We start from the raw sequence: 13,684 nt of genomic DNA, 5'->3' as shown, positions 1-13,684 counted from the left end.
TCCCGAAACGTCATTTTATGTTCTTTTCGAATTGATACATCCGCTCAACCGATTTCCGTTTTGATGTCTCACTTCCTATAACGCCGCACAGTTTCCGTGCACGGAAGATCGTACGTGTGTTGAAGCAAGTGTCCGCCCCCAGCGGGATTCATCGGAGCTACGAAATGGAAAATCGTTTCACTCGTCATTCTCAATCGGGTGCCCACATAATCTCATCATTCCTTGGTCCTGCACGGAGCGCATTTTCCCATTCCATGCCGTCGTTGGCGGCGCTTTGGTCGGAAAATCGAATGACAAATGACAAATGGTACGCTCTCTCGGCTGAAACGAAAAGAACTATATTTTCGTCCATCGGATTTTCCCGGTTGCCTTTCAGGATATATTGCGTTCGCTTTTTTTTTTCTTTCTTGCCTTCGCCTCCACACGACGGTCGATGTTTAGTCGAGAATCAGGCAACAAGCAGTTCTTCGACCGTAAAACTACCAACAATCACATAAAAGTCAGTGCTAATCCATTTATCTGTGTATTGTTTTTGAATCCCTGGCGAAAAAAATAGAACGATTGCCGGCAGGTTCCGCTAGGTTATGCCACTAGATTCTGCCGTGGCAGCCAACAAACAAAAAAGCACAGACGGAAAACCCGGGAAAATTGAAAAATAAATTATTCGCATTCGTAAGAAAATTAACGAAGCGGAAAATCTTCTATTTATCTGTGTATCCTTTGGAGACAAGAAGTTGACCTTTCCCTCTATACATATTGATGATGGTCGGATCGGCAGAAAAACACCGAACAGGGTCAAAATGAGATCTGTTCCTAACGGAAAATTTACCGCTAGTGATTTGACCTCTACTCGGCTCCAGGGAGCCGTCCTGGAAATCATTCAGCTGTCTAGTTTAACCTTTACCACAATTCACCAGTCTAATCCGCCATCCATTTTGCAACACATATATATTCACATGGAGTCGCATAGTTCGTTGTTCCACTTCGAAACCCTGAAATAACACACAGAGAATTTCTCCTTCTCAACTACCCTCTTTCTCGTTTGCTGTCGACAGTCCAACCAAAAGCTGATTAAAATTTAAATTACAACGATCCAAACGTCCAGCGTTGACGATGTGAGGAAAAACTGCGACCCCAACAAAGGAAGTTCAACAGCGGAATTAAATTTTAGGTGATTGCATACATTACATCGAGTGAATAAATGCACGACGGGAACAACAACACAAAAAAAATTACACCATCAGACAGAGCGCCGGCCGGCCGTCCCACCGATACAGCCCGGGACGGTCGGCCCCAACATAATCCGTTTGCAATTCAGCTTTTGTGTGCGCTCGTTTTGAGTGCAACTCCTCCCTGCTGTTCGACCCGCTGAACCGAACTCGCTGCACGGGTGAATGCAAATCAATCTAATTCATTTTGGAGCGAAATTTTACGAATTTCACCCGAAAGGGATGATGCTGATGGTCGCCGGGATTTGGACTGCTCGGGGAAAATGAAAATGCTTTTTTTTGTCCTCCAAATATGCCGCCACTCAGCATGGATGGATCACTTCAGAGAGCATGACGATTTTATGCTTGTTTTGCTTAGTTCTGCACCCTGTGGATGTGCAATCTTGCCTTCAGGATGAAGCTTATTTGAGTAATCATATCGGTAATCAAGTCAGTTAATTCACCACTTTAAACAAATATGTTATTTTTATTGCATTGACCAGCATATTTTTTAAACGTATCTTTTGGAATACGTTCAAAGAAGAAAAGTTCATCAAATTTAAACCACACTAGGTTTAAAGAATCATAAACGTAAGCAGATAAAAAAAATCTTTTCAGTATGGTTTGATGAGGAAAATGTCTATTATGAAATTAATGAGTTGCAATTACATGCTGATATTATAAAAGTTAATTGGAAGATCAAAGCGTAAGTAACCCTCGACTGTGAAAATATGCAAAATAAAAAAGGTTATTGCAGTCATGCTGACGTGTACTATTTTGAAACATTGGGTTGAATCAATCTAATGTTTCCTTGTTAAAATATTGCAGGCTTCATCAGTATTAAGCTTAAAATAGTTCCAAAACAGACAATGATGAAGCCTGCAAGTCGTAGGCGGAATACGTATATGCCGTAGAAAAAATTAATAGTGGAATTCCATCGTGAAAAAGTGAGCCCAATTGAACTGAACTGAACTCCAACTGAACTGAACTGCGAGTGAACTGCAACTAAACTGCAACTGAACCGCAACTGAATTGCAACTAAGCTGAACTGCGACTGAACTATAACCGAATTGCAACTGAACTGCAACTGAGCTGCATCTGAACTGCAATTAAACAGCAACTGAACTGAAACTGAAAGAGGAAACAGTGAAGTGAGGTTGAAGCTCATAACTCGCTTCAACCTCATTTTCTCCAAATAAACCTTTCTAGAAATTAAAGATAGAAATGAAATAAATAAATAAAATTATAGATTATTTATAATTGGCAATCCATAAACCAAAAGTTTAAATTTGAGCGTCACTTACAATTTGCGTTGTACGTTGGACCTTTCTATAAATGATATTTTGGTCGTAAAAGCACATATTTTTCTGGCCTAATCTTCTCTGCTTCTCGTTTTAGTCTGGAGAGTTTTAGTCGGCTCAAATGTTTTACCGACAGCATAAATTGACCGGATTTTTTGAAAATCGTGCCCCGCATTTCTATCGCCGCTCGTCTTATAACACCTTCAAGCGCAATGTTTAATGGCAGGCAGGAGAGACCATCTCCTTGTTGAAGTCCCCTGCGAGATTCGATTGGGTCAAATAATCCAGCTGAGCTGCTCACACAGCACTGGATCCCATTAATAATAGCCATGATAAGTCTAGCATGCTTACCGAAAGCTTATGGAAAGCCGTTTTCGTCCAAAATTTTCCATAGCTCTTGTCGGTTTATACTATCACATGCGGCTTTGAAATCAATGAATGAACAGGTGATATGCATGAGGACTCCGAATTCGCGGCACTTCTGGAATATCTGCCCAGGGTGATCTGTTGTAGACCGAACTTCCATGAAGCCGGCCTGATAACTTCCCCTGAATCTATTGGTTATTGGTGACAGTCGATGGAAGATGACTTGGGAAAGCACCTTGAAGACGGCATTCAGTAGAGTGATCGCTTGGTAGTTGTCATAATAAAACTTATCTGCTTTCATGTACATAGCGCAAATAACCCCGTCTTTCCACTCCTCTGGTAGTCGTTCTCAAATCTTGACAATCAATTGATGCAAACAGCAAGACAACGCACTATGGTCGAAAATGCAAAAATTCAAGATAAAAATGAATGTCTCGAAAACTATTTGCTCTACAGATTTCATGTATTCAGAAGAGACCTATCTTTTGGTATAATTAGTCACTAGGGTGGTTCACTTTTGCTCTTTTTAAAAAAATTAACTTCTTATTCTTGTGATATAGAGCAATTTTTTCTACAACAAAGTTTTAGAAAATTTATTTTGCAGAAACTTTGCTGAAGAAACAAAAATTGTAATCTCGTCTGTGTATCGCTATATAACGATTTTTCTAGATTGTGTCAGGGTGGGTCTTAAAAAATCAGTTTTTTTTGCTGTAACATTCTTATGAAACCCAATTTAGAAACTGTCTTAGGATGACTTTTAGGACGTAAAATGATGCATTTTTTGAAGCTATTAGGGTTTTGCTATCTATTTCCTGAAAGAAGTTATAGTAGTTTTTGTTCCAAAATATTACAGTTTCCCGCGACATCTCACACTTCCGTTGGCACATATTTTTAAAATCAGAATGCGTGGTTTAAAAGTACATACCTGAATCTACAAAATCCATGTACACTGAGGTCGCTTTTTACGCGACTATTTTTACGCGAATTTTGGAATTTGCGCGGTTTTTTTACGCGAATTTCGGAATTTACGCGGTTTTTTAGGCGAATTTCGGAATTTACGTGACTATTTTTACGCGATTTTCGGAATTTACGCGGTTTTTTACGCGATTTTCGGAATTTACGCGGTTTTGATATACGCGGGACGTATCCTTTGCGTAAAAAGCGAGTTGAGTGTAATGCTATTTTTCCACACGTCTCGTGTTCTGTAGAAAACGCATTTAAAAAGTGAGCATTATTAAATGTATATGACAGATTTCACGCCAACTCGTCTATGGGGTTGGCAGCATCCTCTCAGAATTCAATGAAATTTTGTGTGTTTAAGGAGTTCATGATTCCAAAAATTGGTCTAGACTAACTTTTAGAAAGGGCTCATTTTCCTCAGCAAGGACATGAAAACGCTTTTGTCAGAAAAACTTTTTTCCATTAAATATGCGCATTTCGCAATGTATGGAAGATTTGTAGGCCACATAATAATCTATCTTTAAAGAAGTTTCATCGATTTCTGAGATGGCATATTTTTGAAAAAATGATAATATGCATAAAAGATGAACAGATTTCAGCGATTTTTCATGCCCAGTTACCCAGTCAACTGGTGATGAATCCACCTATGCACCGCTAATCGTAGCAACCTGATTGTGTACAGAAATAATTTGACAGCGTTATCAATATTTAGCAGCTGTGATGAAAACAGTCAAGCAACTACTCTCTATGGTTTGTTCGTACTGTCAGCTGCAGCCGGAGTGCAGAAGTGGCATGTAAGGCACTTCGTGTCCGCCGGATATATCCGATGCTTCTAGAGAAAGGCTAAGTGTAGCAGAAGCTGAAAAGGGACACCGAAGCAAAGTGCCCTCAGCTAAGCGGAGCAAAAGAAGTACTTCCCCAAAATGGTTATTTTTATGTGCTGTTCCAGTCGAGGCCGACCATTTCTGAGCAACAGGTAATCAATGCTGAAGGTACTAATGAAAAACGTGTTTCCGGCGAAGGATGACGAGATCTACTTGATGTTGGACGGCAACTACTAGCAAAGCACTGAGTACATTACGCTTCACCAAGAAGGTAAGCGATGGCGTCAAATCTATCTCCCACACAAAGTTCCCAAAGAAGGTCCTTCGGTAACTGACGATCAGCGAGAAGGGAATGTTCAAGCCGCAATTTTTTTTCTTCGCAGCTAACAGTGAAAATTGCCACCTGGAATATATGATCTTTTGGTCGGCCTGGTCTCGGCCTATTATGCCAAGAGATCACTGGAAGTGATGGATCGCCTAAAGAAAATCGTTGTACTGAATACCGCCAAGCCTTCCAGCGTCCCCCAGCTGCAAACAATAGAAGAACATTTTTGGGCAAACCTCAAACGGAAGGCTTTGAATAATTTCGTAGCCAACACGAAGAAGCAGTTGAACGTCAACGCCACGAAAGAGCCGAACAACATGCCGACATCCATCGTTTCATAGGCCATGACTAAGGTTCCGGATATATTCTGTCGGTCGACCGGCAGGGCGTCGAAGCATTTGTATTTAAGGAAAATTTATTCCCTTGAATTATCTTTAGTTGTTTTTTTCATCGCCTTCCGTAATTTGTTCATTTTTAATGCATACGTTATCACCGCAACTTCTATTGCTGTCCTTAAAGAAAGCAACTTGGTATTATTTATCTACTATCCAGAAACAGATGCATTATCATGTTTTGCCTGCATAAAGCACGCAATTATTAGTTCTGTTTCTTATGCTATTATTGCTAGAAATCAATATATAAAACGGCGAGGAAAAGTTTGATTAATTTTCCAGTTTTCATGCAACTTTACGATTTGGGCGATTAGCGATTTCAAGGGTTTATTTTTAGCGAAGCTAACGGTTTCGCTAACGTACTCCAAATTTACTGTCTGTCTGTCTGTCTGTCTGTCTGTCTGTCTGTCTGTCTGTCTGTCTGTCTGTCTGTCTGTCTGTCTGTCTGTCTGTCTGTCTGTCTGTCTGTCTGTCTGTCTGTCTGTCTGTCTGTCTGTCTGTCTGTCTGTCTGTCTGTCTGTCTGTCTGTCTGTCTGTCTGTCTGTCTGTCTGTCTGTCTGTCTGTCTGTCTGTCTGTCTGTCTGTCTGTCTGTCTGTCTGTCTGTCTGTCTGTCTGTCTGTCTGTCTGTCTGTCTGTCTGTCTGTCTGTCTGTCTGTCTGTCTGTCTGTCTGTCTGTCTGTCTGTCTGTCTGTCTGTCTGTCTGTCTGTCTGTCTGTCTGTCTGTCTGTCTGTCTGTCTGTCTGTCTGTCTGTCTGTCTGTCTGTCTGTCTGTCTGTCTGTCTGTCTGTCTGTCTGTCTGTCTGTCTGTCTGTCTGTCTGTCTGTCTGTCTGTCTGTCTGTCTGTCTGTCTGTCTGTCTGTCTGTCTGTCTGTCTGTCTGTCTGTCTGTCTGTCTGTCTGTCTGTCTGTCTGTCTGTCTGTCTGTCTGTCTGTCTGTCTGTCTGTCTGTCTGTCTGTCTGTCTGTCTGTCTGTCTGTCTGTCTGTCTGTCTGTCTGTCTGTCTGTCTGTCTGTCTGTCTGTCTGTCTGTCTGTCTGTCTGTCTGTCTGTCTGTCTGTCTGTCTGTCTGTCTGTCTGTCTGTCTGTCTGTCTGTCTGTCTGTCTGTCTGTCTGTCTGTCTGTCTGTCTGTCTGTCTGTCTGTCTGTCTGTCTGTCTGTCTGTCTGTCTGTCTGTCTGTCTGTCTGTCTGTCTGTCTGTCTGTCTGTCTGTCTGTCTGTCTGTCTGTCTGTCTGTCTGTCTGTCTGTCTGTCTGTCTGTCTGTCTGTCTGTCTGTCTGTCTGTCTGTCTGTCTGTCTGTCTGTCTGTCTGTCTGTCTGTCTGTCTGTCTGTCTGTCTGTCTGTCTGTCTGTCTGTCTGTCTGTCTGTCTGTCTGTCTGTCTGTCTGTCTGTCTGTCTGTCTGTCTGTCTGTCTGTCTGTCTGTCTGTCTGTCTGTCTGTCTGTCTGTCTGTCTGTCTGTCTGTCTGTCTGTCTGTCTGTCTGTCTGTCTGTCTGTCTGTCTGTCTGTCTGTCTGTCTGTCTGTCTGTCTGTCTGTCTGTCTGTCTGTCTGTCTGTCTGTCTGTCTGTCTGTCTGTCTGTCTGTCTGTCTGTCTGTCTGTCTGTCTGTCTGTCTGTCTGTCTGTCTGTCTGTCTGTCTGTCTGTCTGTCTGTCTGTCTGTCTGTCTGTCTGTCTGTCTGTCTGTCTGTCTGTCTGTCTGTCTGTCTGTCTGTCTGTCTGTCTGTCTGTCTGTCTGTCTGTCTGTCTGTCTGTCTGTCTGTCCCTATGTTCCTTAAAGAAACGAAAACTATTGAACCGATCGGCGTGAAAATTTGCATATAGGGGTTTTGGGGCCAGGGAAAGTTAGAGACCCCTTCACCCACTAAGAGGGGGGCTCCCATACAAATGAAATACAAATTTCCTCATAACTCGAGAACTAATCAAGCAAATGGAACCAAATTTTGCATATGGGGGGTTTTGGAGGAAGGAACTTTTTAATGATGGTTTGAGACGCCTCACCCCTGTGGTAGGGGGATGTGGACTCTCATACAAATAAAACAGAAATTTTTTCGTAAATAAAAAACTAATCGAACTCGAGAAATTTCAGACTCTTTCATAAAACATTAGTCAATAACAACACCACCAGAAACTATCAATAGTAACATTAGATATTTCAGCGCGAGACGGCCACAGGCCGCGGGTAGTCAGCTCGCAGATTTCACCTCTATCTAGATTTATTTATTTTCCTAGATCTACTGACCTCTATTACTGTCCTTCAGTTGGGTCACCCCTGCCAAATTGTACTTTCTACGAAAAGATTTTCCGTGAAATGGTACATCTCGCATAAGGTTTTTCGCGAAATGGTATTCCGCGAAACTCTATATTCTGCGTTACGGTCAACCGAGAAGTGGTGTCCCGCAAAATGGTATTCGGTCAAATGTTATATAATCATGGCGATAATTTTAATGCTATCCGCTTTATTTTATCAGGCGGGTGTTGTTTTCGGCTTTATTGTGAGGAAAATTTGTATATTAAACCACCCGTGAACTCCTCAGAAACTTGCAAAACTGGAGATTGTGACAAAGGTCAGCCGAGATTCACGATTTATGTACAACACAGTTTAATTTGTGGCAATACGCAGTTTGCCGGGTCAGCTAGTATAAAATAATTCAGAATTGAATTCAATGTTGAGTATAGAATAAAAATTAAACAAATTTTTATTCTATACTCTATAAATTTTCGATTAAAGCAAACTAAAAATAAGTTAAAATCAAATGAAGTAAAATATACCGAGGTAATACCAAATTAATATAAATTAAAATATATAATTAACTAGCATGAAATGCAAATGTGATGCAAAATAGCATTAAATAGAAATATAATATAATATATGATCCAGATCGATCTTACAAGATTCAACCTATGATCACGGCTTATCGTTTTCTTACTCTATCTTTATCTCCTCGATTCTTCAAATGTACTAATGATGAAAGCTGAAAAGTTTCTTCTCCTAATGACCAAAAGCGAAACCATTCCGCTCTCCTATATGATTGCATATTTTCCGCTTGCCGTTGCTGTTCATAATTCTTGCTTAGTTTCCTTTGCAATCGGTGCGGTCGGACGATGAGGTGGTGCGCAATTTGCGAACTATATTCTACGTGTGTGTGCAGTAGAAACGCATTACCCCGCAGGGGATAACCTAGCAAGAGGTCACAAGAAATAATATCATCGCTGTCACCGGGCGTTTCACGCTTGTCCACGTCCGAGCACTTGTTGTTCGCCGAGGATGAATTCTATGCGCCCCGACTCAGACCGCTTCAGACCGCGGAAACCGTTCTAGCGCGAATTGTCTCGACTCGGAACGTCTGGGTTGAACTCTTGGATCATAAATATTTTCCCTCCCGAGCACCACCACCGGGTTCTTCGCCGGGTTTCGCTTCCGATGCGATGCGATGCGATAGCTGCGCGGGTGCCTTCTTCTTGAGCCCCGGTCATTGTTCTGTGCCAGTGCTTACAGCGACGAACGATAACAGTCGGCTGACATGTCGATATGCGATATAGTTGGTTGCCCGATAGTGGGCAAACCCCTTTCGGGCAATCTTCATACGGTTGCTGAGCTGGATTTTACCACATGAAATGTCCGCTGTCCGCAGAGGGTCGCAGAGCCGCGTGCGGAAGCACGGCACGATGCGAGTGAGTGCGCAATTAGAGGCAAAGGCGATTTTGAAATATGCTCACGTTTCGCTGCTTGGAGCTATCCTTCCTGCGAAGCGGTTGGCTGTCGGGTTGACGGGAGAAAAATGTGGTATCCAGTAGACACCGATAGCCAAGAAGTAGCCACTAGCTAGAACATCCACCGGCAGTGGCTGGGTAGTTGGGTTTGGGTTTTGTGAACAGGGAATGTGTTTTTTTTTTTCAAACTAAAGTTCTAAAGGATTACGCTATTAATGGATCAGGATCAAACGATGTGGATGATGTAATCTGCCTTCGTAAATACCAAAGTTTATCAGGAATTTCTTAGCGAGCTTTAATTAAAACTTAATAAATGAGGAATTTTGTCTCAACGTAAGACTTGAATAACAAACAGATTATGAACAGTCAAGTGAACAGTACGTAGGTATTTGTTTGCTAAACGTTCAAAATATATCGGGCCGTATAGCCAATTTCGACGAACGATTCGCATCTAGTTGAAAATTAACAAGTCCAAACCAATTAAAATCGATACCCCGAGCGCAAACGCGCAGCCATAATTGTTTATTCGAGCATTCCGAAACACGTTCATTTAATTGATTTATGTCCAACTCAACCAGATACAGATTGCATATCTGCAGCATCCTATTGACCCATTGTGCATACCCGCTACAGCGTTTCCACCGGCGGAAAACAAAAGGGTTTTTTTTTCTCCCCAACAAACTGTAACATTGATACAGTCCCCCGGTTCTGACAGGACGTGTCCGAACGGATCGGTGATTGTTTCGCATGTCATACGACCAAATTGATTAAATAAATCCGAATCCCAGCGGTTGCTGCTGGTTACGGGCCGACTGACGGTGAGCGATTTTTATCCGCCATCCGGCAGATGCGTAGTCAAAAAGTATCCCTTTTCTATATTTAATATGTAATCTAATTTTTAGTTCCAACGGCTAGTTTAGCTATGGTACCTACCTATCCGGGCGGAGCTGGGTTTGATTTGCAAACGGAAGCACCAGCAGTGACTATGACAAGCGGCACTAGTTTAATAATAATTGAATTGGTTTGATTGTCAAATGTAGAAGCAGATTCGATAGTATCTCAATCAAACGAGAAATCTGATTGCAGTTACAATGATGTTTCTAGAATTTTGACATGTATGCATGTTAAATTAAAAAATGTTATTCTATTTACTATCCAACGTGTTCATAGTTCAGAATCAACCAGTTCGAATCAATTACTATTGAGAAAATCCAGTTGTTCGGATAATTATTTTGCAGCAGCATTTTTGGAGTGGCTCAAAAACTGAAATTGCATTTGTGTTAATAAAATTTGTCTTACAATTTTCAGTTTATATCAGTAACTCAAAGGGTCTTCTCATTTCTTACGATCTGTGTCCTTCCTACACTGTCCCTACTGTTACTCCTTTCCCGCTCATTTTTCCTCTCAATAAAGGTATTTATTAGCAATTTTATTTGTTCATTTGTTTTGTTCATTTTCGTCTTCCTCGCATCCGTCTGTCGGATTCTTTCAGCTGCTCCCTTCACGTTCTTTCCTTCCGGTTCTTTCCTTCCATAATGAACACCAGATCTCCGACCTTCAGAGGCTTCGTGTCCTCGAACCATTTCGGGCGATGATTGAGCGTGGACAAGTACTCCTGCGACTGGGAACGATGCCAAAACTTGCTAGCCAGGCACCACGATCGTTGATACATGTTACGTAGGGTTTCATGGTATTGATCGAGGTTGTCCAAAACTGCGTCTTCCTTAGTCACCGTTCCTCGAATGAAGTGGTCGGGTTGATGGAATGTACGAAAATCTCGTTTGTCAGATTCCGCCCAACATCCAGGACCCGTAGAGCCTCTTTGATGGACCGTACCATCCGCTCCCAGACACCGCCCTTGTGTAGTGTACTGGGAGGGTTGAAATGCTGTGATGGACGAAGTGACTCTTTCCACCACGCTCTTTATCAATCTTCTCGATCTCTTTTGTCATCACGCTGTTCGCTCCGTGGAAGTACGTAGCGTTATTAGAAAATATGTGATTCGGATCGCCTCGATAGCTCGCGAATCGTCTGATGGCCATCAGGAAGGACTGCGTACTAATACTGTACACCACATCCAAGAGCACAGCCCTCACTGCCGTACATGTGAAGACCACCACCCATCTTTTCCCCATTCTACGACCTATGGTTACCTCAACTGGCTCTAGATAGTCATCTCCTACCGCACTGAACAGCCGTAAGTGAGTAGTGGTACGATGAACAGGCAACTGTTCCATCATGGGAGCAGCTGGAACACATCGATTCACTTTGCACTACACGCATACCTCGGTCACTCGTCGAATAGCTGCTCACTTGTTCCGCCCCCTTCAGCAGCATCGAGTTGAGGAAGAATCCTTGGTCCATCGTCACAGCGTCCCAGATTAGTCAAATTTTGTCCGAGTTCTTCGGATTCAGCACCACATTTAGTGGGAGATACCGAACCTTCTCGGGATTCACAGTGCGCAGCTCTACTTCGGTGGCTTCATGGGCATATCATTTCGCTTGGTATTCTTTGATCTGCTTCCGAACGTTTTGATACACCTCCGGCGACTTTTCCACCTTCCTCTCTAACTGCTTAAGCCACTTCAGCGCCGTAGGTTAGCTGTCTGGGAAGTACATGTCGTCCTTGATCCAGAGGAGTCCCGTCTCAACATGGTCACCAACTCATTTCATAGTCTGCTCTAAAATCCACCGAGCCGTTGTGTCTTCAGCCGATTCCTGTTGCACTCGGACTACATATTCCTCGAGTGCGTACTGGTTCTTGTGGAGATCATGAGGATCTTTGTTGGAGACCTGCTAATGGTAGCTTAAATAATTTCCTTGCGACTCTGGATACGCTCGTTGCGGTCCCTACACGGTCCCGCTGAGTTGGCAATGTGCTACAATTGGGTCGCTTGTCGTGCCGATCTTCACTTCCAACGCAGCAAAAGCGTGGATGTTGCTTAGCCTTATTAAAATTCCTGGTCGATCGTCATATGAACTAATCGCCAATCCCCGCATGTGGTCGTACTTGAGCGCCTGATGCGGTAGTCTTAGCTTGTCAGCTACCGATTGCAGCAAAGTCTTCTCCAGATTCTTCTCATCGACTGCAGACATCCGTAGATTCATTCGCCTGGAATTCTTTTCACTCGGTAAACGACCGTCGAGTTGAGAACTAGCTTTTCCTTCACTCCGCCTAGCCCCAAACGATCAGCCAACTCGGACTCTATTAGCATGGTGGAAGCTCCTTCGTGTAGGAATGTAAGCACAGCCAGTGATCTTGTTCGCAGTGAACCCTAAATGAAATCATCCGGAACATCGTCGTACTATTTGGATTGACGTGTGCGCCCATGGCAACCGCCGTTGTGGCCGTATGGATTAGCAGATTGTGAGATTTTCCGCAATTATCCACGTCGTATTGAATGTTGAAACGACATTGCCCACTGTGCCCGTTCAGGCAGACCCTGCGCAGTTTCCATTTGATGACAATCGTCATTCAGTCTGCGAAGAGCATGTTTTTGAAGTCCTGGCAGAATATGCTTCTCGCGATCGGTCTGACCGTGGGATCCACTCGCCTCACTATGGCTGTATGGAACTGCTTTCTCCTTCGGTTTGGCTTTTCGGCTAGTCCCCGCTGCTACTTTAATGTCCGGTTTGTACTCGTAGTTGACGTCCGCCTTACAAGCGTCGGACACGATTTTGGAGATGAAATCCGTGAACGTTCGTAGAATCACCTCCTTCTTCTTCCGTTTGTAGTTGGATTCACAAGGTGTAGCTTGTGCTCGAAAGATTCTAAATGCTCGCAGAGCTGTTTCACTGCATTGAAATCCGGCTTCCAAACCCTCTAGAGATGGCTTGCAGCAGTTGCTCAGCAACGTGCAGCAGTTGTTGTGAAGTTGTCGGAGCTTCGTGATGACCCTCAAACTTAGAACTTACTCGAGCGCCGCACCCTATAGCCTTTCTTGAAGTCACACCAAGCTCTTTACGGAGTAACCGCACGCGTCATTAGATGCTTGTAGGCTCCAAAGAGGTCACTTTTTCGGCTTTCCTGCACAGGTGGGAAGTTTCCTTGTGAGTCCATTCCTGACGGTTAACTAGACTTTACTCGGCCCAACACGCTGGTACCCCTACCTGTTTTCGAGAGCTAACATGGCTTTTGTTTTCGTCGTCGTCTTTATCGACTGTTTTTACCTTGTCGCTGACATCGGAGCACTCGTCTGCTTCATCTTTTTCGCTACCGTTGTCCGGTCTTCGTTCCTCCAGAGACTGCTTCGAAGTACTCGATTGGATGTCTAGGGATCCGGATTGTTTATAATCCGACAGCTTTTCCATCACGTCTACCTTCGCCATCTACATTTCCAGCTTAGACATCTTGTCGCGATGCGCGGCTTCCATCAACTTCATTTCCTCGAAATGCTCCTATTTTTCCATCAGATACGTTTCGAAAAGGAGCCGTTTTCCCTCCATTTCTTTCTCGCTCAACTCCCTAGTAGCTTCTATGCTGTTCGCGTATGTTCAACTCTAGATGCATTATTTTTTTCATTTAGAGCATTGTTGATTTCAAACTCCTTCTGCTTGATCTCCTTCTGCTGTGTCCTTTCCAATTCTAAAGCTTTCAGCT

Source organism: Sabethes cyaneus, chromosome 2 (assembly GCF_943734655.1).
Source record: "Sabethes cyaneus chromosome 2, idSabCyanKW18_F2, whole genome shotgun sequence".
NCBI lineage: Eukaryota > Metazoa > Arthropoda > Insecta > Diptera > Culicidae > Sabethes > Sabethes cyaneus.
Note: the sequence above shows the minus strand (reverse complement) of the source record.